This window comes from Macrotis lagotis, chromosome X (genome assembly GCF_037893015.1).
Source record: "Macrotis lagotis isolate mMagLag1 chromosome X, bilby.v1.9.chrom.fasta, whole genome shotgun sequence".
In the NCBI taxonomy this organism is placed as follows: domain Eukaryota; kingdom Metazoa; phylum Chordata; class Mammalia; order Peramelemorphia; family Peramelidae; genus Macrotis; species Macrotis lagotis.
Window position 1 is genome coordinate 344,503,146 of NC_133666.1, and position 15,540 is coordinate 344,518,685.

At 31.9% G+C, this 15,540-nt stretch overlaps 1 protein-coding gene across 3 annotated transcripts in view; it reads right to left on the reverse strand.

Moving 5' to 3' along the window:
* The window catches only part of SEMA5A (semaphorin 5A), a 712,145-nt gene that overhangs the window by 224,554 nt on the left and 472,051 nt on the right, over positions 1-15,540 (reverse strand). The window lies entirely within an intron of this gene.

Below are 15,540 nucleotides of genomic sequence, written 5' to 3' on the forward strand. Positions count from 1 at the left end.
TTTAGATGACACAAAGTACAGGAGAGGAGTCAGTAACCAAAAAGATCTTCACAGATTAAAGTTATTAGGTTTAATTTTACAAAAAATAAAGATAAGGATAAATGGCATGGCCCAAAAAACAGTTTTCTAAAGCAGTCTGAGAGTTTTAGTGGATTTCATATTTAATATAAATCAAATGATGTGATATCTCATTGAAAATAATTAATGTGATCATAGGTTCAACATAGAGAGGCATAATTGCATAGAATTGGAAAGGTGGTAGCTCAATTGTACTCCTTCCTGGTTAGGGCTTCTCTGGAGTATTCTATTACAATTCTATTTGTAAAATTTTAGGAATCCTTATAAGAAGAATGTTCAAAAGATGGGAAACCAATCAAGAGTATGGTGAGCCTCATTATTATGCTTTATAAGAATAAACTCTGTCAGATTGGAGAATAGACTTTTTCAGGGAGCAATGACAAGCAATTTTCATGTGCTTGAAGGGTTGGTGGGTACAAGAATTAATATCGTTATCTTAGATCCAGAGGAAATAGCTTGGAACATTGGGAATTATAAAGAGGTAAATTTAGGATCGATATAAGTACAAGTTTTTAATAATTAGAATTTTCAAATTGTAAAATGGACTGTCTTAAAAGATTTACCCTTCCCTAGAAATCTGAAAGCACAGAAAGTATGACTATTTGTTGGACATGTGATAGAATAGATTGTTGTCTGAGTATGGATTAGGCAAGTTGACCTCCAAAGGCTCTACCAACTCTGATATTGTGATTCTTCAGTTCTCTGTGACAATCTTGCACAATATTGGGCAGTCAAACGGAATATGGTCAGCTAGATTCACCTCTGATTCTACGTGATTCATGAAGGTATACATGAGACATAATTATCCATAAAGAGGATCTTGGAAGAAAATAATTGTTTAATGAAGTTTCAAACTAAGAAATTTTTAAAAAATGATAACTATTGGAAACAAAATAACATTTTTCTACAAATGTTCCAACTCCCAATATGTTACAATCAATATAGTAACCAGAGCCAAAGGGAAACAAAAATTAATTTCAAGGTTGATAGATTAAAAAAATGTGAATAATACTTTTTAACAAAAAATTGGCCACACTAGCAACAAAAGACAATAATTACCTTCTGGCAGCCATTATCTAACCCCTGCAAAGTGAGAGTGCTGACTAAACTCTAAAATTCATTGATGAAAATAATGTTAATTGGATAATTACTACTTTCCTAAATCTTTGGATGATAATAGCATTTGCTTTCTTTGTTAATATCAACTGTAAAATATGCTATACATAAAATTATTGTTTGAAGTACCTGTAGATGAAATTGTATTCAAAGTTAAAGAGTCCTGGTTTTATTACATATTTCTAAGACTTATTCTTCCTCTTTATGCATTTTATGTTTGTGAAGTCTAGAATTGTTTATTTCTGTATGTTATAAAATGAAAAATAACTAAATTAATATTAAAGTTTACATGAAGTAAAATTCTGTTGTACTCTCTCTATGAATCATATTTTTAAAATGTATTAGAAGTGTCAGGCATACTATTCAATTTAAATGGGACTTTTATAGGTAAAAGACCAATAACAAAATCTCAAGGGAATAGTTACTAAAAGTTTCTCAGAGGTGTGACAATGTAGTAATGATTATGAGACTAGTTTTTTCAAAGCTGATAGAGTTTTATCGTATTTTTATCCTTTGGCATTCACAAAACTGAACCTACTGGGAAGGGAGATGAAGGATCTCAATGTTCTTCTGATCATTAGAAGATACCATCTGTTTACCCATCTGCACTACAAAGTGTATGTGGGATTAACTACAGAATATAATATGAACTCATGGCCATAGACAACATGTTGTATTTCATCTAAAATTTTGACACTGGTCTGGTCAGGGGGCATGAATAAATGGCATTCTTCTCTATTACATTTGTTTAGTAAACAAGAACTGCATAGATAAAGCCAAATAATTACCATAAGATACTATGAAATCTAGTGTATTCTGATTATACTGGTAATATTTGTGTAAGAAAAGGAAAATGCACTACCCTTACAGAGGAAGAGACAAGTCAATTAAAAATATCTTTACCAAAACCAATGTTTGCATACTTAAGCAGGATAAGCAGAGATGTCTGTTTGTGATGAAGCAACAAAATCTCCTGACCAAAAAAATAGTAAGATGTGGGTAAAAAAAAAAATCTATACTATTGAATTTGCTGGTGACTGAAGACTTGCATGGAAGATCAAAGGTAAAAATGATTGCTAAAATAAAATGAGATAAAAAGGGAATACAATAATAGTGCAGGAAATGGTTTGAATTTACAGAATCAGAGTCATTAGGAGGAATAGAAAAGAAAAAAAAAGGAAAGCCTTATGCAAAAGTAGTGCCAAAATACAAGCTGATATGATGATGCATGAAATAGAAAAATCAATTTAGAGTATGTCTATTTGTTAGGAGAGAAATATTTAAGCAATACTTATCAAAAGCATGGTGCAGAACTTGAAAAGGACAGTAAGATGTGAACACAGGAAAATAAATCTAGCTTCTTTGGAAGAATTCCAAAGACAAATGGGGAAAAAAAGAAAGAGAAAAAGATTAGCAAAAAACTGTTGAAGGACAACATCTCAAGTTAGAATAAAAACACTGTTAAAAAACTGCCCTGAAGCTCTTTCTGGTAGAATCTTAAGATGAAGGTTTTATTCATCTATTGAATGAGCAACATTCAAAGAAGTTGGATAGATAAGGATCTTTTTTGCCTTCCCCTTTAAACAATGTAACTGCAAGAAATGATCTGGAGGTTTTGGTCAGTTTTTCCTTTTTTTCCAATTCTATGTGTCAGGTTAGAAATCCTGTTCTTGGCAGTTTGAGACATGATGACTTTGCAACTAAAATTCTAGACTAGACAGAGAAACCAGGCCGTCTCTGTACTTTGAAATTTTAGGGACCATGCTAAGTAGGAACCAATTTAAATGGAGTCAACCTAATTTCCTTCCCTTTCTAAATCAACGTAGATGGCATAGAGGAAATTGTGTACCACAGATTTTTTTTTTGAGGGGGGGGTGAATAAAAGGAGGAATGCTTGCACGTTTGCCCTTGTATATATTTGAATTAAAGATTCTTTTGCAAAAACTAAAAATTAAATTAGACAAAAATATATAGAACCATACACTAAATAAAGGGGAAAAAAGACAGAGAGCTAATCTTGTGGTACAAAAAAAGGTTATTTAGCAAAATTTGACTAAAGCTTTCCTGAACATTTTATAAAAATATACTTCTTTAAAATGTTAAAAGTCCTTCCATTATGAACAAGATCTTAGAATGCCTGCTACTATTGTTAAAAGATGTACTAATAACTTAGGATGTAAAGTCTTCAGTTAAAAATGTAGTAATGTGATTAATTGGGTGGCAGGATGGTAAAATGTAGGAGTTTTAAAAATTATTTTGTGTCATGGGTCCCTTTGACTATCTAGTAAAAACTATAGATCATTTCTCAAAATAATGTTTTAAAAATTCAAATAAAATAAATAGAACTGTGAAGGAAGTGAGATTTATTGAAATAATTAAAAATATGTTAAAAAGTTCATAGACCTCAGGTTAACAGCACCTGAGAAGAAAACGGACAACATGAGAAGTAAAAACCTAGATTTGAATTCTTCCTCTGCTACTTATTAGCTATGTTGAGCAAATTATCTTATTCCTTAAATAATAATGATGGTAGCCATTGTTTTGGGAAAAGAAAGAACTTTGGAAAACGTAAAGCACAATATCATCTAAGAACTCCTATGTTTTTGTTTTATAGGAGATAAATGAGATGTGTAGAGATTAAATGAAGTAACTCAAGTGGAATAGAGGAGGGTTTAGAACTTGCTAGTCTCTCTTTTTCCCTACCCGTGTATCTTCAGCTACACTACAGTGATTTATTCATACACAAGAGATAACTATCTTTACCATTTATATTAATAGGCCTTTTTAAATATGGGTCCAGAATGGTGAAAATTCTCATTAAGAATACACCAACATTAGGGAAACATTTTTAAATATTACAATTAAGATGCCAAGTTATATTTCACTTTAAAAAAGTAGTTAATTTTCATAACCCAATATCAAGGAAAAAATATGAAAAGAAAAAGTGAATGGCCCTATTAAGCTGGTAGCAAGTGCCAGTAGGATTTCAGTAAAATTCCATAATAATAATAATATCCCTTTCTAAAGAAAATAAGATATTTTTATATGAGAGGAACATTATTGGTCTTCAGAGGCAGCATGGTATAATGGAAGAGTCACTGATTTCAGAGTTGAAAAATATGAGTTTCATTCTGACTGAAATTCACTAGTTATGTAATTTGTGGACAAGTCACCTAACTTCCCTGAGGCTCAGTCTGCTCCATTATAAAGTAGGTAAAAATACCTGTGCAATCTAGTTCAATGAATTCTTTAGAAACCTTAAGTTACTATATAGTGAGTTATTATTCTCAAGTTATCCAAATGTCACATTTTACTGATGAAGAAACTAAAATGACCTAAGAACTGAAATGACTTTTTAATTACTGTGTGGTTGGGAGGTGGCTGCACTGTGCAATAAAGCAGTTGGGAAGGCTCACTTATTTTCTCTTTCTGCCAATTGATAATACTTGGCAGAAGGTGTGATATAGAATCATTAGCTACTGTCTGTATAAGTATTATTATAATGCCAATATTTGAGAAGGGCTGTCAAAGTTAGAAGGCAGCTGCAAGTGAAATTCAGGGACGCTCACATAATATTCCCATAGAGGATCATTCAAAAAAGAATCAAGGGTGACTTCTTTGGAGCAGGACACGTACTCCATTTAATGAGCAGCTGCAGAAATAGCTGATTACTGACCACAAGGATGAAACACAGTCACCACACATGCTACTGTAAAATATAATCAGACAGGGGACTGAAGTTGGGAGAATGAAGGAAAGACCTAGAGGCAGCTTTGCACTCTACTCTGAAGCATGTCCCACACATGGGTGATAACAACAATTAATGCTCTGTAAATGACTTGGAACACACCTCCCATATTCAAATAAATATACCAAATATTATGCCACATAGATTCACATTGAATATCTTGCTTTAATTACTAAGCTAAAATTTGTTGTTATTGAATGTGAAAATATCAATGCTAAAAATAAGGAAGGTAGGCAAGCAATAGTAGATTTGAGATTACTTTATCATATCACACTTTTTGTTTTTCAATTCATCCACATGTATTTGTATATTTTTAAGTTACAATATTTCCTTACAGCCTCCCTTCCCACCCCCATCCCCTCAATGGCAAATAATCAGGTTAACATTGCACATAAATATTTTGGTTAAAGATGTTTACAGATTAATCATTTCCTATATGAGGACTTAATATTAAGGGAGATACATAAGAGATAATTTTTATATAGTGTTCATCAGATTCTGAAGTTTTCTTTTGGTTTTCATGTCACACTTTCAATACATAACATTGTAGACAAAGTTAGCAGGGATGTCAGAAGTTTAAAGATAAGAAAATTAAATATAAATATAATACTTTTTTTAGGTTTTTGCAAGGCAAATAGGGTACAGTGGCATATATATATGTATATATATACATATATATACATATATATATATAATTCTATTCCTGGTATGATTCTAAAAGGAAGCAATAGAATCACAAATGATGACCAAAAGAGGAGTTCTCATTCAAAATTTTAAGAATTCTACTTTTTATTTATATTTATTTTTCCAATTTCTACTTCTCATATGAGTCTAAGGAAATCTGGTTTATTGTACCTTTGTGATGGGGGGTACTATCACTTAATTATCTTGATTACTTAGAAAAATTTGCCCTCCCCCATGGTCCACTGCCTCCTGCAAGAGAATTAAGTGAATAAGAATCCTGTTTATTTGTTTATTTTGACAAAAGACTTCATTAAATTAAAAGGGAAGATTTGCCACAGAAGATCAGCATGACTGTTTCATGAAGTGATAATTGAAAATAGCTACATTTTGACTTAAGAGATGAATAGATTGATACCTTATTTAATTTTTTTCTTTATAACTCTCATCACAATAGAGCTAATGAAAATTTTGTGATCACCACTATCCAACTCTTCTTCAGTTTAACAGTATAGCTACACTGAAATTCTGAACTTTTTTTCTATTTTGCAGTCTTGATAGAGAATATAACTTCTGATAAATACTAAATCAGTAATATTTCTCAATGCTGCCAATGCTGAATCATAATCATGGCAATGTGTTCAGCCACTTCCAAAGATTAACAAGACTGGAAGAAAACTAATTTATTTCACTGGGAAGGAGTGTAGTTAGGTAAACACCAATATCAGAAAGCAGCTAATAATCCATAGTACTCTGTGCTCTGGAGTTTAAGTAAAGAATGATGAGGGGAGACAGACCTCCATGCTTCACTGGCTTTAATCTGATACTTAGAGAACTAAAGAAAGATTTCTGGCATGTTAGGTGAACTTAGAAACAATTTACAAGCCTATGCATTTTAGAGAAATTTGGAAGTGAGGATGGGGAAATGACTGAAAATCTGAAGAATGATAAAAAGATTGTAAAAGGACTTACTGAGGATCTCACCATCCCATTCATAAAGTGTAGTTTAAGCAATATGCTCCCTCCAGACAATTCATAGTCAACTGATTTCTTTTATTTTTAAACTATTTATTTTCAATTTCAAATTCTCTTCATGCCTCTCCTACCCACTGAGAAGTTAAGAAATATGGAATCCATTTTATACATACAGGAAGTTATGCAAAATTTATTCCTGCATTAGCCATGTTTCAGAAGAAAAAAAGGAAAAAAAATTAAAGGAAAAAATATGCATTGATCTGTTCTCATCAGTTCTTTACTTAGAAGTAGATAGTATTTTTCATCATTTGGAGTTATGATGGATCATTTTATTGATCAATTGCTAAGTCTTTCACAGCTGATTACCTTTTTTATATTGTTCTTTTGGTTCTTATCATTTCTAAATGCATTAGTTCATAAAAGTCTCCTAGGTTTTTCTGAAACTATCCTTTTCATCATGTTTTATGAGCAATATTATACTATCACATCCATATACCATAATGTTCTTCTTTCATACCCCAATTGATAGACATCTCCCAAATTTATAATTTTTTATCACCACAAAAGAACTTCAAAAATATTTTTTGTATATATACTTTTTCTTTCATTTTATTTGAATATAGATTTAATAGAGGTACTGTCGGATCAGACTACTTATAGACTATTGTTCTCCAAAATGGTTGGACTAATACATAGTTCTACCAATTGTGTATATTATTATGCTTATTTTCCCACATCTCATCCCATATTTGTCATTTTTCTTTTCTGTCATCTTAGACATTTTATCCCTTTGGAAAGTGTCTTTTTATATTCTTTAATCATTTACAACTGACAAATAGCTTATATACATACACAGACAGATAGCTAAGAGAAATGAAGTATTTATCAGAGAACAATATAAAAACTTACCTAGTTTCCTTTCTTCTAATTTTGATTTCATTGGTTTCATTTGAGCAATTTAAAAAAAAATTTATTGTAATCAAAATTATCCATTTTCCCTACTCTGAATTTATTACTTTTTAGTTGTAAACTCCTCTCATCCAGAGATCTGACAATTAATTTTTTAATGCCCCCTTAATTACCTTATGATATTATTCTTTATGTGTAAATCATATATAACTGTGACCTTACCTTGAAATTCAGTGTGAGATATTAATTTATACCAAGTTTCTGACATACTATTTTCCAGTTTTCCCCAGCTATGTTTGACAAAAAGGTGAGTGCTTTCCCCAGAAACTGGGATCTTTGGGTTTATGAAATGCTGGTTTACTTTTCTCATTTCATTTTGCATATAGTGTATAAAATCTATTCCATTTGTTAGACACAGTTTTCTAGTACCAAATTGTGATTATGGTTTTGTAATATAGTTTGAGATTTGATACTGCTAGGCCATGTTCCTTCATAATTTATTTGTATTTATTCCCTTCTTATTCTTGACTTTTTATGGTCTTCCAGATGAATTGTGTTACTATTTTTCTAGGTCTATAAAAGTAATTCTTTGGTAATTTGATTAGTTCATAAATGAATAAAATTTAATTTTGATGTATTGTCATTTATATTATCTTGGCTTAACTGAACCATGAACAATTAATATTTTCTAATGATCTGAAATCATCTTATTTCTGGGACATCTTTTATAGTTTTGATCATAGGTTTCCTGTATGTCTTGGCTGATAAACTTCCAAGTATTTTACTCTAACTTAAGTTATTTTTTAAAATTTTATTTGTTTAAGGCAATGGGGTTAAGTGACTTGTCTAGGGTCACACAGATGGAAAATTATTAAGTTTTTCAGGCCATATTTGAACTCAGGTCCTTCTGACTCCAGGACCAGTGCTCTATCCACTGTGCCACCTAGCTGCCCCACTGAAGTTATTTTAGATTGAATTTCTCTTTTTTATATATTCCAGTGGGTTTTTGTTAATAATATGTAGAAATAATGGTGATTTGTAGGATTTATTTTTTATCCTGAAACTTTTCTAAAGTTGGCTATTTTAAAATTAATTTTTAGTTGTATCAATGGGTTCCTTAAGTAAAACTTCATATGATCTGCAAAAAGTGATGATTTTCAGGAGGGATGGGAATTCAGGGAAGCCTGGAAGGATTTGCATGAACTCATACTGAGCAAGATGAGTAGAACCAGAAAAATATTATACATCCTAACAGCAACGTGGGGGTGATGATCAACCTTAATGGACTGGCTCATTCCATCAGTGCAACAATGAGGCACAAATTTGGGGTATCTGAGATTGAGAATACCGTCTGTATCCAGAGAAAGAATCGTGGAGTTGGAACAAAGACCAAAGAAACACCATTATCTTATTATGTAATTTTGCTATCTCTTATACTTTATTTTTCTTCCTTAATGATATGATTTCTCTCTTATCACATTCAAATTAGATCAATGTATACCATGGAAGCAATGTAAAGACTAACAGAGCGGTGGCTAGGTGGCACAGTGGATAAAGCACCAGCCCTGGAGTCAGGAGTACCTGGGTTCAAATCCAGTCTCAGACATTTAATAATTACCTAGCTGTGTGACCTTGGGCAAGCAACTTAACCCCATCTGCCTTGCAAAAAAAAAAAACCTAAAAAAAAAGACTAACAGAATGCCTTCTGTGGGGTGGGAGCAAGATTAGGAGGGAAATTGTAAAATTCAAAATAAATAAAATCTTTCTTTTACATATAAAAAAGGAGAAAAAAGTGATGGTTTTGATTCCTCATTTCCTATACTCATTTCTTTAATTTGTTTTTCTTGCTTTATGACTACAGCTAGCATTTCTAGTACAAAATTAAATGATAATGGACCATGAAAATGGAAGTCTTTGCTTTACCCCTGATGTTTTGGAAAGATTTCTAGTTCATCCCCATTACAGATAAAACTTGTCTTGCTTTTCGATGCTTCTAGATGCTTCTAGAGATTTTAATAGGATTGGGGTGTCAATTTTTCTTCTTTTCTGCATCTTTTGAGATAATCATATGGTTCTCTTGGCTTTATTTTTGATATGTCAATTATGCTTAATTTTTTATAATTTTTGAATGACCTCTGTGGTCCTGGCATAAATTAAACCTAGTCATTTTATATGATCCTTCTGACAAATCACTGTAACTTCCTTTCTAGGTATTTTAAATATTTTGCATCAACATTCATTAGGTTGATTGATGTCTAGTTTTCTTTCTGATTTTGATCCTCTTTTTTTAGGCATCAAAAACCATATTTGTTTCATAGAAGGTAGGATTCCATATTTACCTATTAATGTAATATTATAATTCATTTTTCTTTAAATGTTTGGAATAATTCATTTATAAATCCACCTTTTCCTGGGGATTTTTTTTCCTTAGGGATCTTATTTCTAGTTCTTCAATTTATTGTACTAAGATATGATTTTTAAGGATTTTTCTTCAGTTAATCTGGTCAGTTTATATGTCTGTAAATATTTATCCATTTTATTTAGAATGTCACTTTTCTAGGCATATGATTGGTCAAAATAAATTATAATTAATTAATTTCATTTTCATTGGTATCCATGTCCCCTTTTCATTTTTGATACTGGTAATTTCATTCTATTCTTTTTTAAAGAAATAAAATTAGCTATTTACCTATTTTATTGATGCTTCTATGAAATTAATTCCCAGTTTTAATTATTAGTTCATTAAAAAAAAACTTTGGGGGCAGCTAGGTGGTACCATGGATAGAGTACAGAGTCTCCAGGAAGAAGGTATGATCTCAGACATGGACTAGCTGTGAGATTCTGGCCAACTTGCTTGATTTCTTTTTGCCTCAATTACCTCATCTATAAAATGGGAATAATCAAAGCACCTGACTCATAAGGTTACTGTAGGATTAAATGAGATAATAATTACAAAGCATTTAGTACAGTGTCTGATATATTTCAGTTTTGGTTTTTTAATTAGTTCTCAAGGAAAAGAAATTTCCACCAGAAATTTCTGTCTCAAAATATCACTCTTATTGGCTAACAGTAGAGGACTTTGAGCTTTCAACTCTTTATCTCTTGCATACTGGAATAAAACCAGATGTGCTGCATTCTGTAGTGCAGAGATTATTCAAATAAACTCAGTGTTGCTGCCAATGACATTCCCCAGCCCTGGATTCCTCCAGATAACCAAGAGCACTAGATAATTTTAGTTTTTCCTGAGTCTACAACCAGGAACATTTCCATGACATAGGATAAATAAATCTTATCTTTAAATATCACTAAAATAATTATTTAATTTTAAAAATTGTGATGTCTTTTATCGTTGCATCAAAATCATTTCCAAATACAAGTGCAGAGTAAACTGTCTATTATAAAAAAGAGATAAAAACATATGATGTGTTTGACATTATAAAACTATTTTCTCTTCAGATGCCTCTACACCTCTGCCACAAAAGAGAATGCGTGTTTCGTGTTTCATTTTCTCTTCCCATGAAACCTAATTGGGTTTTTTTGTTTTTTGTTTTTGCAAGGCAATAGGGTTAAGTGACTTGCCCAAGGTCACACAGCTAAGTAAGTATCACGTGTCTGAGGTCACATTTTAACTCAGTTCTCCTGACTCCAGGGCTCGTGCTCTGTCCACTGCATCACCTAGCTGCCCCACTTAATTGGTTTTAAAAGTACTCAAGAGATCAACTTCATCTTATTTTTCTGCTTACATTATTTTCTTTATTTGTATATTGTTCTACTCATATTATTATGAATGGGCTCATGAAAATCTTCTAACATTTCTCTAAATTTCTCAGAGGTATCATTTCTTACTTAACAGTTACATGTCATTATATTCATAATAGGTATAAATATTTAGATTACATTTGATTTCATTGCTTAGGACATTTTCAGGTGAGTAAACTCCTGCTCTGCAATGTATAGGTAGAAAGATTTGTTTTGGGTATTAAGAAGTTAAGAGACTTACTCAGGGTCACAAGTTCAATATATGTCAGAGGCAGGGTTTGGACCAGCTATGAAGTCAGTTATCTAACTACTATACCACATGGATGCTATATATTTTTATGCCTTTTTTTTAGTCATTATATTCATGGGCACTCATTTTAATTCCTGGTCTGTTTCCACCACAAAGAATGATGTTACAGATATACACATACATACATTCGTGCATACATAGAAACATACATACATACATATATGTACAAATTCGACATTTTATTCTCTTTGATTTCTTCAGGATATGGCTGGTAAAAGGGATTGTTCAGTAAAGAGGTACAGCCAGTTTAATCACTTGTTTTGAATAATTTCAAATTAAAACCTGAAATGAATCCCCTATTCTATAATTCTATGAAAGTATGACTCTCTCTCTTCTAAAAACTTTTCGAACATTACTTTTATTTTTAAAATTTTCATAATTTCAATGGACTAAAACTTAAAATTATTTTAATTTGTTTCCCCAATGCTAGTAGTAATTTGGAACTTGTTTCCATGTGATAAATTATATTTACAAATATTCTTTCATAAACTGTTGAAATTGTTTGGTTACTATGGATTTTTAGTTCTTGGTATTATGTATTTGTAACTATTTACTCTTAATTTTTCAATTACAATCTATGCTGCAAATAGCTTTTCCAATAATTCCTTTTTAATGTCCATATTCATGCAATAGCTTTGATTTTTATGTAGTCCAAATTGTCTGGGTATTTTTTCATCCCTTCTAATGCTTCTTTAATTAAAATTCTTAATTTGAAATATAAAGTTATATTTGTGAAATATACATGCATATATGCATGCACATATAAAATTATTGCGGTGTAGTATTTGAAATTTTGATCTAAACTTAATTTTTATCAAGGTTTCATTTTTATAATGACTACAATATCATAAATTTAAAATAATTGATCTTAAAAAAAGCAAAATAAAAAAGGAAAGCTTAGCAAGAAAGAGAGAGAGAGAGACTATAAAGAAGTCAGGATTATTGCAAGATATTTAAAACCTTGCTTTCTTAACTTTGACTCCAGTTCCTTTCCTTTCATTTATTTCAAACAAATGTTTAACTACTTCTCTACTGAATACTACATTGAAGTTAAATCTCTGAAGAAAATGAAATGCATGGCTTACAATGGCTGTCAAAGAGACAACCTAAGGATTCATTATGGATGACACCCTGGTTTCATAAATGACATCATTCTAAATGTGCTTATTCTAGAAAGGCATCATTTGCAAAAATGACTACTAGATTCCCTACTGTTGTGATTAGAGAGCATTTCTCAGTATATTCTAATAGACCTTTGGATACAAAAATACAGATGAACATATTGGAAATATCTTTCTATTCATTATTTCTCTCCATAAAATGATGATGAAATTACCTTATTCTACACACTACCATAGCAACATCTCATTTTATTAAGTTCATCAGTCCAACTAGTAATTATCCCAAAGTAATGGAAAATGAACATATTTTGAAGGTGTCTGCTCATAATTAGTTGCTGAACAAATGGATTACTTTAACCCTAGTATTCTCATCTAATTAATAAAGCCAATAGTAGGGAAAATAGAAGCTATGCTACCTATTGTGCCCTCTGGGCAATTATATTATAAATATTTTCATGTTTTTTTATATAAGTTTTACTTACATGATTTATAAGATTCAACAAGCTATTTTTTTTCAAAATGAGTCTGCTAATTTAACACACCTCTAAGGATCAATTAGATTCAAAATGTCTTTTTATTCCCCCCCCTGCCAAGAATCCTTCTGTGTCATGTTCCCTATCCAGTTTATCATGCCCTTAGTTAGGATGCAGGTAACAACCTAATCAAATTTATAGTAAAGTTACCAGAATGACTGCTTCAATCAGCACTTGTCACATAACGGATAGGCAAGGAAATAAGAACACTTTGACAGGGACTACCATTACAACACTAAACAAAGCTCAATTTTTTTTAGGTGCAGTAAATCATAAGCTGGTAACCTATTAAAATTTACCACTAGAATTTCCTGTGAATTAAAACTGTACTACATTTAAAACAATGGCTCAATTAGTGTATTCCTCTGGGTGCCTTTTCCAGGACTCTCATCAAGTCCTATGACTTAAATCTAACTACAAATCCACTGACTGAAAATCATTCTAGTAAGGAGGCAATTCAAGGTTCTAAAGGGAAATTACTTGCTTTAGATTTATTGTAGTTAAATGAGAAAAAAGAAATCCCACATATTTGGCAAAGTTATCAATATCTCTCTGAAAGTCACTGTGCATAAGCATGGAGTTTAAATTATCTTCTCACCCCAATGGTAAAATTTACATTTTGTCTACTACCATTTGCTTTGAGTTGAAATGTTTTCACAAAAACCATACTAAGCACTTCACTCTTAAAATGTTCATTTAAAACAAAAATGTTTTCTTCTTGAAAGGATAAGGAGAATAATTCACCTTTTTTTTCAGTTATCTTCTAATACTGGGAAGCAAGGAGCTGATAATCAAGGTCTGTGACTTTGCAGTACGGCTTTCTTCTCTGAAATGTTAAAAAGGCATCCTCTTCCAAAAATATATGCAATAAGAACAAAATGTTAGGCTTTCCTCTGTGAATAGGCTGAGCATCTCAAACTTAAAAGATCCACAACAGAGCATTGTTCCCTATCCATTCTTCCTCCACCTCTCTTCTCAACTTCACTATTTCTTTCAAGGCCCCAATCTACTAGTCACGCATGCTTCCATCTTTGGAGTCATTCTAAAATCAAAATATCCATTTTCAACGTATTAATGTCTTCTTTCATATTTTCCTTCTTCTTGAACAACAAGTTTAATAGTGGAGAGAGAACTAAGCCTAGAGTTAAGGAAGACCTTGGTTCAAATCCGACCTGAGACATTTAATAACTCTCTCTTTGAGACAGGGAAAATCACTTGATCTCTTTTTGCCTCCTTTTTCTCAAGAGTGAAGTTGGGATAATAATATAGATAATATTATTGTAGAATATTACTAGAGGGAATTGCACATAATGGTTACTATGCAAAATTCTTGCTTCCTTGCTGTTTCTCCACCATATTCCATGACTTAATCTAATCCTTCATCTCATTCCATCTGGACTATTACAGGATTATTCATATTGATCTCTTCATTTCTAGTCTCTCCTCTTACCAATCCATTCTCCACTTAGATCCACAGTGATATGCCTAAAATATAAGCCTAACTAGATTCAAAAAAAAGTCCCATTCACAGTTAGGCTCCTACTTATCTTTATTAGATTGATATTGCATTACTCTCCACCTCATCTTCTACATGCTAGTCAAAGGTTCCTACTTTTTCTCTCCAATATATGATGTTTCATTGCCATACTTCATCCCTGAAGCCCTGGAATGCTCTGTCTCCTCATCTTCCCCTCTTTGAGATTCTGACTTCCTAGTTGCTCTTCCTATCTCAAGTTTCTTTTCACTTCAAACCACCCTCCATAGAGCTACCAGAGAGATTTTTCAGAGTGCAGATGTCACCACTCTATCAATAAAGTCTAATAGCTTCTTTTCAATTCTAGCAGTATGAAAGCCTTTGTCACTTAAAACTCTTCTCTATTTAACCCCTTCCTACTTTTCACGTCCGCTTTATCATAAAGGGCAGGTAAGTGGATCCTGGATAAAACCCTGGAGTTGGGAAGATCTGTGTTGAGTTCCAGTCTCAGATATTTAACTAGCTATGTGAATCTTACTAGACAATGGCTGAGCAAGTCATTTAACCTTGTTTGCCAAAGTTTTCTTATCTGTAAAATGAGCTGGAAAAGAAAATGGGAAACCACTTCAATATCCTTGTCAAGAAAATTACAAATGATTTTAGAGAAGCCTGGAAAGAGTTACATGAATTGATGCTGAGTGAGATGAGCAGAACCAGAAGAACATTGGGTGATGATCCATGATGTACTTGCTCATTCCATCAATGCAATAATCAGGGACAATTAAAGGGTATTTGTGATGGAGAAAACCATCTGTATCCAAGTGAAGGAATTGTGG